The 14,455-nt window shown below is 34.1% G+C and overlaps 2 long non-coding RNA genes across 4 annotated transcripts; both read left to right on the top strand.

Moving 5' to 3' along the window:
• The first annotated feature begins 7,220 nt into the window (after window positions 1-7,220).
• On the top strand, window positions 7,221-8,722 carry LOC135265407 (uncharacterized). The gene is made up of 4 exons (XR_010333058.1): window positions 7,221-7,389; window positions 7,516-7,787; window positions 7,851-7,986; window positions 8,451-8,722. It is a non-coding gene; the product is annotated as an uncharacterized LOC135265407 (long non-coding RNA).
• A 2,502-nt stretch (window positions 8,723-11,224) lies between these two features.
• On the top strand, window positions 11,225-14,411 carry LOC135265406 (uncharacterized). Of its 3 annotated transcripts, none has more exons than XR_010333056.1 (4): window positions 11,225-11,615; window positions 11,961-12,159; window positions 12,286-12,557; window positions 12,621-14,411. It is a non-coding gene; the product is annotated as an uncharacterized LOC135265406 (long non-coding RNA). The 3 variants fall into 3 exon arrangements; XR_010333057.1 differs by having other exon boundaries at window positions 11,225-12,159; window positions 12,621-13,562; window positions 14,014-14,411; XR_010333055.1 differs by having other exon boundaries at window positions 11,225-12,159.
• Window positions 14,412-14,455: the final 44 nt, after the last annotated feature.

The following is a 14,455-nucleotide window of genomic DNA, read 5'->3' as shown; positions in this document are numbered from 1 at the left end:
TTTAGTGCGATTTTTTTGGCAACGTGTTTTAGACACGTGTCCGCATCATTTTTTTAATTTAATTACCGATTTTTTAGGTTGGGAATGCGTTTTAAACACGTGTCCGCGACATATTTTTAATTTAATTACCGATTTAGTGCGTTTTTTTAGGTTGGCAACGTGTTTTAGACACGTGTCCGCGACATATTTTTAATTTAATTACCGATTTTTTAGGTTGGCAATGCGTTTTAAACACGTGTCCGCGACATATTTTTAATTTAATTACCGATTTAGTGCGTTTTTTTAGGTTGGCAACGTGTTTTAGACACGTGTCCGCGACATATTTTTAATTTAATTACCGATTTTTTAAGTTGGCAATATGTTTTAAACACGTGTCCGCGCCATTTTTTAAATTTAATAACCGATTTAGTGCGATTTTTTAGGTTGGCAACGTGTTTTAGACACGTGTCCGCGTCATTTTCTTAATTTAATTACCGATTTTTTAGGTTGGCAATGCGTTTTAAACACGTGTCCGCTACATATTTTTAATTTAATTACCGATTTAGTGCGTTTTTTTAGGTTGGCAACGTGTTTTAGACACGTGTCCGCGTCATTTTTTTAATTTAATTACCGATTTTTTAGGTTGGCAATATGTTTCAAACACGTGTCCGCGACATATTTTTAATTTAATAACCGATTTAGTGCGATTTTTTAGGTTGGCAATGTGTTTTAGACACGTGTCCGCGCCATTTTTTTAATTTAATTACCGATTTTTTAGGTTGGCAATGCGTTTTAAACACGTGTCCGCGACATATTTTTAATTTAATTACCGATTTAGTGCGTTTTTTTAGGTTGGCAACGTGTTTTAGACACGTGTCCGCGACATATTTTTAATTTAATTACCGATTTTTTAGGTTGGCAATGCGTTTTAAACACGTGTCCGCGACATATTTTTAATTTAATTACCGATTTAGTGCGTTTTTTTAGGTTGGCAACGTGTTTTAGACACGTGTCCGCGACATATTTTTAATTTAATTACCGATTTAGTGCGTTTTTTTAGGTTGGCAATATGTTTTAAACACGTGCCCGCGTCATTTTTTTAATTTAATTACCGATTTAGTGCAATTTTTTTGGCAACGTGTTTTAGACACGTGTCCGCGTCATTTTTTTAATTTAATTACCGATTTTTTAGGTTGGCAATGCGTTTTAAACACGTGTCCGCGACATATTTTTAATTTAATTACCGATTTAGTGCGTTTTTTTAGGTTGGCAACGTGTTTTAGACACGTGTCCGCGACATATTTTTAATTTAATTACCGATTTTTTAGGTTGGCAATGCGTTTTAAACACGTGTCCGCGACATATTTTTAATTTAATTACCGATTTAGTGCGTTTTTTTAGGTTGGCAACGTGTTTTAGACACGTGTCCGCGACATATTTTTAATTTAATTACCGATTTTTTAGGTTGGCAATGCGTTTTAAACACGTGTCCGCGACATATTTTTAATTTAATTACCGATTTAGTGCGTTTTTTTAGGTTGGCAATATGTTTTAAACACGTGCCCGCGTCATTTTTTTAATTTAATTACCGATTTAGTGCGATTTTTTTGGCAACGTGTTTTAGACACGTGTCCGCGTCATTTTTTTAATTTAATTACCGATTTTTTAGGTTGGCAATGCGTTTTAAACACGTGTCCGCGACATATTTTTAATTTAATTACCGATTTAGTGCGTTTTTTTAGGTTGGCAATATGTTTTAAACACGTGCCCGCGTCATTTTTTTAATTTAATTACCGATTTATTGCGATTTTTTTGGCAACGTGTTTTAGACACGTGTCCGCGTCATTTTTTTAATTTAATTACCGATTTTTTAGGTTGGCAATGCGTTTTAAACACGTGTCCGCGCCATTTTTTAAATTTAATAACCGATTTAGTGCGATTTTTTAGGTTGGCAACGTGTTTTAGACACGTGTCCGCGTCATTTTCTTAATTTAATTACCGATTTTTTAGGTTGGCAATGCGTTTTAAACACGTGTCCGCGACATATTTTTAATTTAATTACCGATTTAGTGCGTTTTTTTAGGTTGGCAACGTGTTTTAGACACGTGTCCGCGACATATTTTTAATTTAATTACCGATTTTTTAGGTTGGCAATGCGTTTTAAACACGTGTCCGCGACATATTTTTAATTTAATTACCGATTTAGTGCGTTTTTTTTAGGTTGGCAACGTGTTTTAGACACGTGTCCGCGACATATTTTTAATTTAATTACCGATTTAGTGCGTTTTTTTAGGTTGGCAATATGTTTTAAACACGTGCCCGCGTCATTTTTTTAATTTAATTACCGATTTAGTGCAATTTTTTTGGCAACGTGTTTTAGACACGTGTCCGCGTCATTTTTTTAATTTAATTACCGATTTTTTAGGTTGGCAATATGTTTCAAACACGTGTCCGCGACATATTTTTAATTTAATAACCGATTTAGTGCGATTTTTTAGGTTGGCAATGTGTTTTAGACACGTGTCCGCGCCATTTTTTTAATTTAATTACCGATTTTTTAGGTTGGCAATGCGTTTTAAACACGTGTCCGCGCCATTTTTTAAATTTAATAACCGATTTAGTGCGATTTTTTAGGTTGGCAACGTGTTTTAGACACGTGTCCGCGTCATTTTCTTAATTTAATTACCGATTTTTTAGGTTGGCAATGCGTTTTAAACACGTGTCCGCGACATATTTTTAATTTAATTACCGATTTAGTGCGATTTTTTAGGTTGGCAACGTGTTTTAGACACGTGTCCGCGTCATTTTCTTAATTTAATTACCGATTTTTTAGGTTGGCAATGCGTTTTAAACACGTGTCCGCGACATATTTTTAATTTAATTACCGATTTAGTGCGTTTTTTTAGGTTGGCAACGTGTTTTAGACACGTGTCCGCGTCATTTTTTTAATTTAATTACCGATTTTTTAGGTTGGCAATATGTTTCAAACACGTGTCCGCGACATATTTTTAATTTAATAACCGATTTAGTGCGATTTTTTAGGTTGGCAATGTGTTTTAGACACGTGTCCGCGCCATTTTTTTAATTTAATTACCGATTTTTTAGGTTGGCAATGCGTTTTAAACACGTGTCCGCGACATATTTTTAATTTAATTACCGATTTAGTGCGTTTTTTTAGGTTGGCAACGTGTTTTAGACACGTGTCCGCGACATATTTTTAATTTAATTACCGATTTTTTAGGTTGGCAATGCGTTTTAAACACGTGTCCGCGACATATTTTTAATTTAATTACCGATTTAGTGCGTTTTTTTAGGTTGGCAACGTGTTTTAGACACGTGTCCGCGACATATTTTTAATTTAATTACCGATTTAGTGCGTTTTTTTAGGTTGGCAATATGTTTTAAACACGTGCCCGCGTCATTTTTTTAATTTAATTACCGATTTAGTGCAATTTTTTTGGCAACGTGTTTTAGACACGTGTCCGCGTCATTTTTTTAATTTAATTACCGATTTTTTAGGTTGGCAATGCGTTTTAAACACGTGTCCGCGACATATTTTTAATTTAATTACCGATTTAGTGCGTTTTTTTAGGTTGGCAACGTGTTTTAGACACGTGTCCGCGACATATTTTTAATTTAATTACCGATTTTTTAGGTTGGCAATGCGTTTTAAACACGTGTCCGCGACATATTTTTAATTTAATTACCGATTTAGTGCGTTTTTTGGGTTGGCAACGTGTTTTAGACACGTGTCCGCGACATATTTTTAATTTAATTACCGATTTAGTGCGTTTTTTTAGGTTGGCAATATGTTTTAAACACGTGCCCGCGTCATTTTTTTAATTTAATTACCGATTTAGTGCGATTTTTTAGGTTGGCAACGTGTTTTAGACACGTGTCCGCGTCATTTTTTTAATTTAATTACCGATTTTTTAGGTTGGCAATGCGTTTTAAACACGTGTCCGCGACATATTTTTAATTTAATTACCGATTTAGTGCGTTTTTTTAGGTTGGCAACGTGTTTTAGACACGTGTCCGCGACATATTTTTAATTTAATTACCGATTTTTTAGGTTGGCAATGCGTTTTAAACACGTGTCCGCGACATATTTTTAATTTAATTACCGATTTAGTGCGTTTTTTTAGGTTGGCAACGTGTTTTAGACACGTGTCCGCGACATATTTTTAATTTAATTACCGATTTTTTAGGTTGGCAATGCGTTTTAAACACGTGTCCGCGACATATTTTTAATTTAATTACCGATTTAGTGCGTTTTTTTAGGTTGGCAATATGTTTTAAACACGTGCCCGCGTCATTTTTTTAATTTAATTACCGATTTAGTGCGATTTTTTTGGCAACGTGTTTTAGACACGTGTCCGCGTCATTTTTTTAATTTAATTACCGATTTTTTAGGTTGGCAATGCGTTTTAAACACGTGTCCGCGACATATTTTTAATTTAATTACCGATTTAGTGCGTTTTTTTAGGTTGGCAACGTGTTTTAAACACGTGCCCGCGTCATTTTTTTAATTTAATTACCGATTTAGTGCGATTTTTTAGGTTGGCAATGTGTTTTAGACACGTGTCCGCGTCATTTTTTTAATTTAATTACCGATTTTTTAGGTTGGCAATGCGTTTTAAACACGTGTCCGCGCCATTTTTTAAATTTAATAACCGATTTAGTGCGATATTTTAGGTTGGCAACGTGTTTTAGACACGTGTCCGCGTCATTTTTTTAATTTAATTACCGATTTTTTAGGTTGGCAATGCGTTTTAAACACGTGTCCGCGACATATTTTTAATTTAATTACCGATTTAGTGCGTTTTTTTAGGTTGGCAACGTGTTTTAGACACGTGTCCGCGACATATTTTTAATTTAATTACCGATTTTTTAGGTTGGCAATGCGTTTTAAACACGTGTCCGCGACATATTTTTAATTTAATTACCGATTTAGTGCGTTTTTTTAGGTTGGCAATATGTTTTAAACACGTGCCCGCGTCATTTTTTTAATTTAATTACCGATTTAGTGCGATTTTTTTGGCAACGTGTTTTAGACACGTGTCCGCGTCTTTTTTTTAATTTAATTACCGATTTTTTAGGTTGGCAATGCGTTTTAAACACGTGTCTGCGATATATTTTTAATTTAATTACCGATTTAGTGCGTTTTTTTAGGTTGGCAATGTGTTTTAGACACGTGTCCGCGCCATTTTTTTAATTTAATTACCGATTTTTTAAGTTGGCAATATGTTTTAAACACGTGTTCGCGCCATTTTTTTAATTTAATATACGATTTAGTGCGATTTTTTAGGTTGGCAACGTGTTTTAGACACGTGTCCGCGTCATTTTTTTAATTTAATTACCGATTTTTTAGGTTGGCAATATGTTTTCAACACGTGTTCGCGCCATTGTTTTAATTTAATAACCGATTTAGTGCGATTTTTTAGGTTGGCAACGTGTTTTAGACACGTGTCCGCGTCTTTTTTTTAATTTAATTACCGATTTTTTAGGTTGGCAATATGTTTTCAACACGTGTTCGCGCCATTGTTTTAATTTAATAACCGATTTAGTGCGATTTTTTAGGTTGGCAACGTGTTTTAGACACGTGTCCGCGTCATTTTTTTAATTTAATTACCGATTTTTTAGGTTGGCAATATGTTTTCAACACGTGTTCGCGCCATTGTTTTAATTTAATAACCGATTTAGTGCGATTTTTTAGGTTGGCAACGTGTTTTAGACACGTGTCCGCGTCTTTTTTTAAATTTAATTACCGATTTTTTAAGTTGGCAATGCGTTTTAAACACGTGTCTGCGATATATTTTTAATTTAATTACCGATTTAGTGCGTTTTTTTAGGTTGGCAATGTGTTTTAGACACGTGTCCGCGCCATTTTTTTAATTTAATTACCGATTTTTTAAGTTGGCAATATGTTTTAAACACGTGTTCGCGCCATTTTTTTTATTTAATAACCGATTTAGTGCGATTTTTTAGGTTGGCAACGTGTTTTAGACACGTGTCCGCGTCATTTTTTTAATTTAATTACCGATTTTTTAGGTTGGCAATATGTTTTAAACACGTGTTCGTGCCATTTTTTTAATTTAATAACCGATTTAGTGCGATCTTTTAGGTTGGCAATATGTTTTAAACACGTGTTCGCGCCATTTTTTTAATTTAATAACCGATTTAGTGCGATTTTTTAGGTTGGCAATATGTTTTAAACACGTGTTCGCGCCATTTTTTTATTTAATTACCGATTTAGTGCGATTTTTTAGGTTGGCAATATGTTTTAGACACGTGTCCGCGTCATTTTTTTAATTTAATTACCGATTTTTTAGGTTGGCAATATGTTTTAAACACGTGTTCGCGCCATTTTTTTAATTTAATAACCGATTTAGTGCGATTTTTTAGGTTGGCAATATGTTTTAAACACGTGTTCGCGCCATTTTTTTTATTTAATTACCGATTTTTTAGGTTGGCAATATGTTTTAAACGCGTGTTCGCGCCATTTTTTAAATTTAATAACCGATTTAGTGCGATTTTTTAGGTTGGCAACGTGTTTTAGACACGTGCCCGCGCCATTTTTTTAATTTAATTACCGATTTTTTAGGTTGGCAATATGTTTTAAACACGTGTCCGCGCCATTTTTTTAATTTAATTACCGATTTTTTAAGTTGGCAATATGTTTTAAACACGTGTCCGCGCCATTTTTTAAATTTAATAACCGATTTAGTGCGATTTTTTAGGTTGGCAACGTGTTTTAGACACGTGCCCGCGCCATTTTTTTAATTTAATTACCGATTTTTTAAGTTGGCAATATGTTTTAAACACGTGTCCGCGACATATTTTTAATTTAATTACCGATTTTTTAGGTTGGCAATGCGTTTTAAACACGTGTCCGCGACATATTTTTAATTTAATTACCGATTTAGTGCGATTTTTTAGGTTGGCAACGTGTTTTAGACACGTGCCCGCGCCATTTTTTTAATTTAATTACCGATTTTTTAGGTTGGCAATATGTTTCAAACACGTGTCCGCGACATATTTTTAATTTAATAACCGATTTAGTGCGATTTTTTAGGTTGGCAATGTGTTTTAGACACGTGTCCGCGCCATTTTTTTAATTTAATTACCGATTTTTTAGGTTGGCAATATGTTTCAAACACGTGTCCGCGACATATTTTTAATTTAATAACCGATTTAGTGCGATTTTTTAGGTTGGCAATGTGTTTTAGACACGTGTCCGCGTCATTTTTTTAATTTAATTACCGATTTTTTAGGTTGGCAATATGTTTCAAACACGTGTCCGCGACATATTTTTAATTTAATAACCGATTTAGTGCGATTTTTTAGGTTGGCAATGTGTTTTAGACACGTGTCCGCGCCATTTTTTTAATTTAATTACCGATTTTTTAGGTTGGCAATGCGTTTTAAACACGTGTCCGCGACATATTTTTAATTTAATTACCGATTTTTTAGGTTGGCAATGCGTTTTAGACACGTGTCCGCGTCATTTTTTTAATTTAATTACCGATTTTTTAGGTTGGCAATATGTTTCAAACACGTGTCCGCGACATATTTTTAATTTAATAACCGATTTAGTGCGATTTTTTAGGTTGGCAATGTGTTTTAGACACGTGTCCGCGCCATTTTTTTAATTTAATTACCGATTTTTTAGGTTGGCAATATGTTTCAAACACGTGTCCGCGACATATTTTTAATTTAATAACCGATTTAGTGCGATTTTTTAGGTTGGCAATGTGTTTTAGACACGTGTCCGCGCCATTTTTTTAATTTAATTACCGATTTTTTAGGTTGGCAACGTGTTTTAGACACGTGTCCGCGTCATTTTTTTAATTTAATTACCGATTTTTTAGGTTGGCAATATGTTTCAAACACGTGTCCGCGACATATTTTTAATTTAATAACCGATTTAGTGCGATTTTTTAGGTTGGCAATGTGTTTTAGACACGTGTCCGCGCCATTTTTTTAATTTAATTACCGATTTTTTAGGTTGGCAATGCGTTTTAAACACGTGTCCGCGACATATTTTTAATTTAATTACCGATTTAGTGCGTTTTTTTAGGTTGGCAACGTGTTTTAGACACGTGTCCGCGACATATTTTTAATTTAATTACCGATTTTTTAGGTTGGCAATGCGTTTTAAACACGTGTCCGCGACATATTTTTAATTTAATTACCGATTTAGTGCGTTTTTTTAGGTTGGCAACGTGTTTTAGACACGTGTCCGCGACATCGATTTTTTAAGTTGGCAATATGTTTTAAACACGTGTCCGCGCCATTTTTTAAATTTAATAACCGATTTAGTGCGATTTTTTAGGTTGGCAACGTGTTTTAGACACGTGTCCGCGTCATTTTCTTAATTTAATTACCGATTTTTTAGGTTGGCAATGCGTTTTAAACACGTGTCCGCGACATATTTTTAATTTAATTACCGATTTAGTGCGTTTTTTTAGGTTGGCAACGTGTTTTAGACACGTGTCCGCGTCATTTTTTTAATTTAATTACCGATTTTTTAGGTTGGCAATATGTTTCAAACACGTGTCCGCGACATATTTTTAATTTAATAACCGATTTAGTGCGATTTTTTAGGTTGGCAATGTGTTTTAGACACGTGTCCGCGCCATTTTTTTAATTTAATTACCGATTTTTTAGGTTGGCAATGCGTTTTAAACACGTGTCCGCGACATATTTTTAATTTAATTACCGATTTAGTGCGTTTTTTTAGGTTGGCAACGTGTTTTAGACACGTGTCCGCGACATATTTTTTATTTAATTACCGATTTTTTAGGTTGGCAATGCGTTTTAAACACGTGTCCGCGACATATTTTTAATTTAATTACCGATTTAGTGCGTTTTTTTAGGTTGGCAACGTGTTTTAGACACGTGTCCGCGACATATTTTTAATTTAATTACCGATTTAGTGCGTTTTTTTAGGTTGGCAATATGTTTTAAACACGTGCCCGCGTCATTTTTTTAATTTAATTACCGATTTAGTGCAATTTTTTTGGCAACGTGTTTTAGACACGTGTCCGCGTCATTTTTTTAATTTAATTACCGATTTTTTAGGTTGGCAATGCGTTTTAAACACGTGTCCGCGACATATTTTTAATTTAATTACCGATTTAGTGCGTTTTTTTAGGTTGGCAACGTGTTTTAGACACGTGTCCGCGTCATTTTTTTAATTTAATTACCGATTTTTTAGGTTGGCAATGCGTTTTAAACACGTGTCCGCGACATATTTTTAATTTAATTACCGATTTAGTGCGTTTTTTTAGGTTGGCAACGTGTTTTAGACACGTGTCCGCGACATCGATTTTTTAAGTTGGCAATATGTTTTAAACACGTGTCCGCGCCATTTTTTAAATTTAATAACCGATTTAGTGCGATTTTTTAGGTTGGCAACGTGTTTTAGACACGTGTCCGCGTCATTTTCTTAATTTAATTACCGATTTTTTAGGTTGGCAATGCGTTTTAAACACGTGTCCGCGACATATTTTTAATTTAATTACCGATTTAGTGCGTTTTTTTAGGTTGGCAACGTGTTTTAGACACGTGTCCGCGACATATTTTTAATTTAATTACCGATTTTTTAGGTTGGCAATGCGTTTTAAACACGTGTCCGCGACATATTTTTAATTTAATTACCGATTTAGTGCGTTTTTTTAGGTTGGCAACGTGTTTTAGACACGTGTCCGCGACATATTTTTAATGTAATTACCGATTTAGTGCGTTTTTTTAGGTTGGCAATATGTTTTAAACACGTGCCCGCGTCATTTTTTTAATTTAATTACCGATTTAGTGCAATTTTTTTGGCAACGTGTTTTAGACACGTGTCCGCGTCATTTTTTTAATTTAATTACCGATTTTTTAGGTTGGCAATGCGTTTTAAACACGTGTCCGCGACATATTTTTAATTTAATTACCGATTTAGTGCGTTTTTTTAGGTTGGCAACGTGTTTTAGACACGTGTCCGCGTCATTTTTTTAATTTAATTACCGATTTTTTAGGTTGGCAATATGTTTTAAACACGTGTCCGCGACATATTTTTAATTTAATTACCGATTTAGTGCGTTTTTTTAGGTTGGCAACGTGTTTTAGACACGTGTCCGCGTCATTTTTTTAATTTAATTACCGATTTTTTAGGTTGGCAATGCGTTTTAAACACGTGTCCGCGACATATTTTTAATTTAATTACCGATTTAGTGCGTTTTTTTAGGTTGGCAACGTGTTTTAGACACGTGTCCGCGACATCGATTTTTTAAGTTGGCAATATGTTTTAAACACGTGTCCGCGCCATTTTTTAAATTTAATAACCGATTTAGTGCGATTTTTTAGGTTGGCAACGTGTTTTAGACACGTGTCCGCGTCATTTTCTTAATTTAATTACCGATTTTTTAGGTTGGCAATGCGTTTTAAACACGTGTCCGCGACATATTTTTAATTTAATTACCGATTTAGTGCGTTTTTTTAGGTTGGCAACGTGTTTTAGACACGTGTCCGCGACATATTTTTAATTTAATTACCGATTTTTTAGGTTGGCAATGCGTTTTAAACACGTGTCCGCGACATATTTTTAATTTAATTACCGATTTAGTGCGTTTTTTTAGGTTGGCAACGTGTTTTAGACACGTGTCCGCGACATATTTTTAATGTAATTACCGATTTAGTGCGTTTTTTTAGGTTGGCAATATGTTTTAAACACGTGCCCGCGTCATTTTTTTAATTTAATTACCGATTTAGTGCAATTTTTTTGGCAACGTGTTTTAGACACGTGTCCGCGTCATTTTTTTAATTTAATTACCGATTTTTTAGGTTGGCAATGCGTTTTAAACACGTGTCCGCGACATATTTTTAATTTAATTACCGATTTAGTGCGTTTTTTTAGGTTGGCAACGTGTTTTAGACACGTGTCCGCGTCATTTTTTTAATTTAATTACCGATTTTTTAGGTTGGCAATATGTTTTAAACACGTGTTCGCGCCATTTTTTTTATTTAATTACCGATTTTTTAGGTTGGCAATATGTTTTAAACGCGTGTTCGCGCCATTTTTTAAATTTAATAACCGATTTAGTGCGATTTTTTAGGTTGGCAACGTGTTTTAGACACGTGCCCGCGCCATTTTTTTAATTTAATTACCGATTTTTTAGGTTGGCAATATGTTTTAAACACGTGTCCGCGCCATTTTTTTAATTTAATTACCGATTTTTTAAGTTGGCAATATGTTTTAAACACGTGTCCGCGCCATTTTTTAAATTTAATAACCGATTTAGTGCGATTTTTTAGGTTGGCAACGTGTTTTAGACACGTGTCCGCGTCATTTTCTTAATTTAATTACCGATTTTTTAGGTTGGCAATGCGTTTTAAACACGTGTCCGCGACATATTTTTAATTTAATTACCGATTTAGTGCGTTTTTTTAGGTTGGCAACGTGTTTTAGACACGTGTCCGCGTCATTTTTTTAATTTAATTACCGATTTTTTAGGTTGGCAATATGTTTCAAACACGTGTCCGCGACATATTTTTAATTTAATAACCGATTTAGTGCGATTTTTTAGGTTGGCAATGTGTTTTAGACACGTGTCCGCGCCATTTTTTTAATTTAATTACCGATTTTTTAGGTTGGCAATGCGTTTTAAACACGTGTCCGCGACATATTTTTAATTTAATTACCGATTTAGTGCGATTTTTTAGGTTGGCAACGTGTTTTAGACACGTGTCCGCGTCATTTTCTTAATTTAATTACCGATTTTTTAGGTTGGCAATGCGTTTTAAACACGTGTCCGCGACATATTTTTAATTTAATTACCGATTTAGTGCGATTTTTTAGGTTGGCAACGTGTTTTAGACACGTGTCCGCGTCATTTTTTTAATTTAATTACCGATTTTTTAGGTTGGCAATGCGTTTTAAACACGTGTCCGCGACATATTTTTAATTTAATTACCGATTTAGTGCGATTTTTTAGGTTGGCAACGTGTTTTAGACACGTGTCCGCGTCATTTTTTTAATTTAATTACCGATTTTTTAGGTTGGCAATATGTTTCAAACACGTGTCCGCGACATATTTTTAATTTAATAACCGATTTAGTGCGATTTTTTAGGTTGGCAATGTGTTTTAGACACGTGTCCGCGCCATTTTTTTAATTTAATTACCGATTTTTTAGGTTGGCAATGCGTTTTAAACACGTGTCCGCGACATATTTTTAATTTAATTACCGATTTTTTAGGTTGGCAATGCGTTTTAGACACGTGTCCGCGTCATTTTTTTAATTTAATTACCGATTTTTTAGGTTGGCAATATGTTTCAAACACGTGTCCGCGACATATTTTTAATTTAATAACCGATTTAGTGCGATTTTTTAGGTTGGCAATGTGTTTTAGACACGTGTCCGCGCCATTTTTTTAATTTAATTACCGATTTTTTAGGTTGGCAATATGTTTCAAACACGTGTCCGCGACATATTTTTAATTTAATAACCGATTTAGTGCGATTTTTTAGGTTGGCAATGTGTTTTAGACACGTGTCCGCGCCATTTTTTTAATTTAATTACCGATTTTTTAGGTTGGCAACGTGTTTTAGACACGTGTCCGCGTCATTTTTTTAATTTAATTACCGATTTTTTAGGTTGGCAATATGTTTCAAACACGTGTCCGCGACATATTTTTAATTTAATAACCGATTTAGTGCGATTTTTTAGGTTGGCAATGTGTTTTAGACACGTGTCCGCGCCATTTTTTTAATTTAATTACCGATTTTTTAGGTTGGCAACGTGTTTTAGACACGTGTCCGCGTCATTTTTTTAATTTAATTACCGATTTTTTAGGTTGGCAATATGTTTCAAACACGTGTCCGCGACATATTTTTAATTTAATAACCGATTTAGTGCGATTTTTTAGGTTGGCAATGTGTTTTAGACACGTGTCCGCGCCATTTTTTTAATTTAATTACCGATTTTTTAGGTTGGCAACGTGTTTTAGACACGTGTCCGCGTCATTTTTTTAATTTAATTACCGATTTTTTAGGTTGGCAATATGTTTCAAACACGTGTCCGCGACATATTTTTAATTTAATAACCGATTTAGTGCGATTTTTTAGGTTGGCAATGTGTTTTAGACACGTGTCCGCGCCATTTTTTTAATTTAATTACCGATTTTTTAGGTTGGCAATATGTTTCAAACACGTGTCCGCGACATATTTTTAATTTAATAACCGATTTAGTGCGATTTTTTAGGTTGGCAATGTGTTTTAGACACGTGTCCGCGCCATTTTTTTAATTTAATTACCGATTTTTTAGGTTGGCAATATGTTTCAAACACGTGTCCGCGACATATTTTTAATTTAATAACCGATTTAGTGCGATTTTTTAGGTTGGCAATGTGTTTTAGACACGTGTCCGCGTCATTTTTTTAATTCAATTACCGATTTTTTAGGTTGGCAATATGTTTCAAACACGTGTCCGCGACATATTTTTAATTTAATAACCGATTTAGTGCGATTTTTTAGGTTGGCAATGTGTTTTAGACACGTGTCCGCGCCATTTTTTTAATTTAATTACCGATTTTTTAGGTTGGCAATGCGTTTTAAACACGTGTCCGCGACATATTTTTAATTTAATTACCGATTTTTTAGGTTGGCAATGCGTTTTAAACACGTGTCCGCGCCATTTTTTTAATTTAATTACCGATTTTTTAGGTTGGCAATGCGTTTTAAACACGTGTCCGCGACATATTTTTAATTTAATTACCGATTTTTTAGGTTGGCAATGTGTTTTAGACACGTGTCCGCGCCATTTTTTTAATTTAATTACCGATTTTTTAGGTTGGCAATGCGTTTTAAACACGTGTCCGCGCCATTTTTTTAATTTAATTACCGATTTTTTAGGTTGGCAATGCGTTTTAAACACGTGTCCGCGACATATTTTTAATTTAATAACCGATTTAGTGCGATTTTTTAGGTTGGCAATGTGTTTTAGACACGTGTCCGCGTCATTTTTTTAATTCAATTACCGATTTTTTAGGTTGGCAATATGTTTCAAACACGTGTCCGCGACATATTTTTAATTTAATAACCGATTTAGTGCGATTTTTTAGGTTGGCAATGTGTTTTAGACACGTGTCCGCGCCATTTTTTTAATTTAATTACCGATTTTTTAGGTTGGCAATGCGTTTTAAACACGTGTCCGCGACATATTTTTAATTTAATTACCGATTTAGTGCGTTTTTTTAGGTTGGCAATATGTTTTAAACACGTGCCCGCGTCATTTTTTTAATTTAATTACCGATTTAGTGCAATTTTTTTGGCAACGTGTTTTAGACACGTGTCCGCGTCATTTTTTTAATTTAATTACCGATTTTTTAGGTTGGCAATGCGTTTTAAACACGTGTCCGCGACATATTTTTAATTTAATTACCGATTTAGTGCGTTTTTTTAGGTTGGCAATATGTTTTAAACACGTGTCC

This window comes from Tribolium castaneum, chromosome 2, assembly GCF_031307605.1.
Source record: "Tribolium castaneum strain GA2 chromosome 2, icTriCast1.1, whole genome shotgun sequence".
Classification (NCBI taxonomy): Eukaryota; Metazoa; Arthropoda; class Insecta; order Coleoptera; family Tenebrionidae; genus Tribolium; species Tribolium castaneum.
This window is presented reverse-complemented; position numbering and strand designations above follow the sequence as displayed.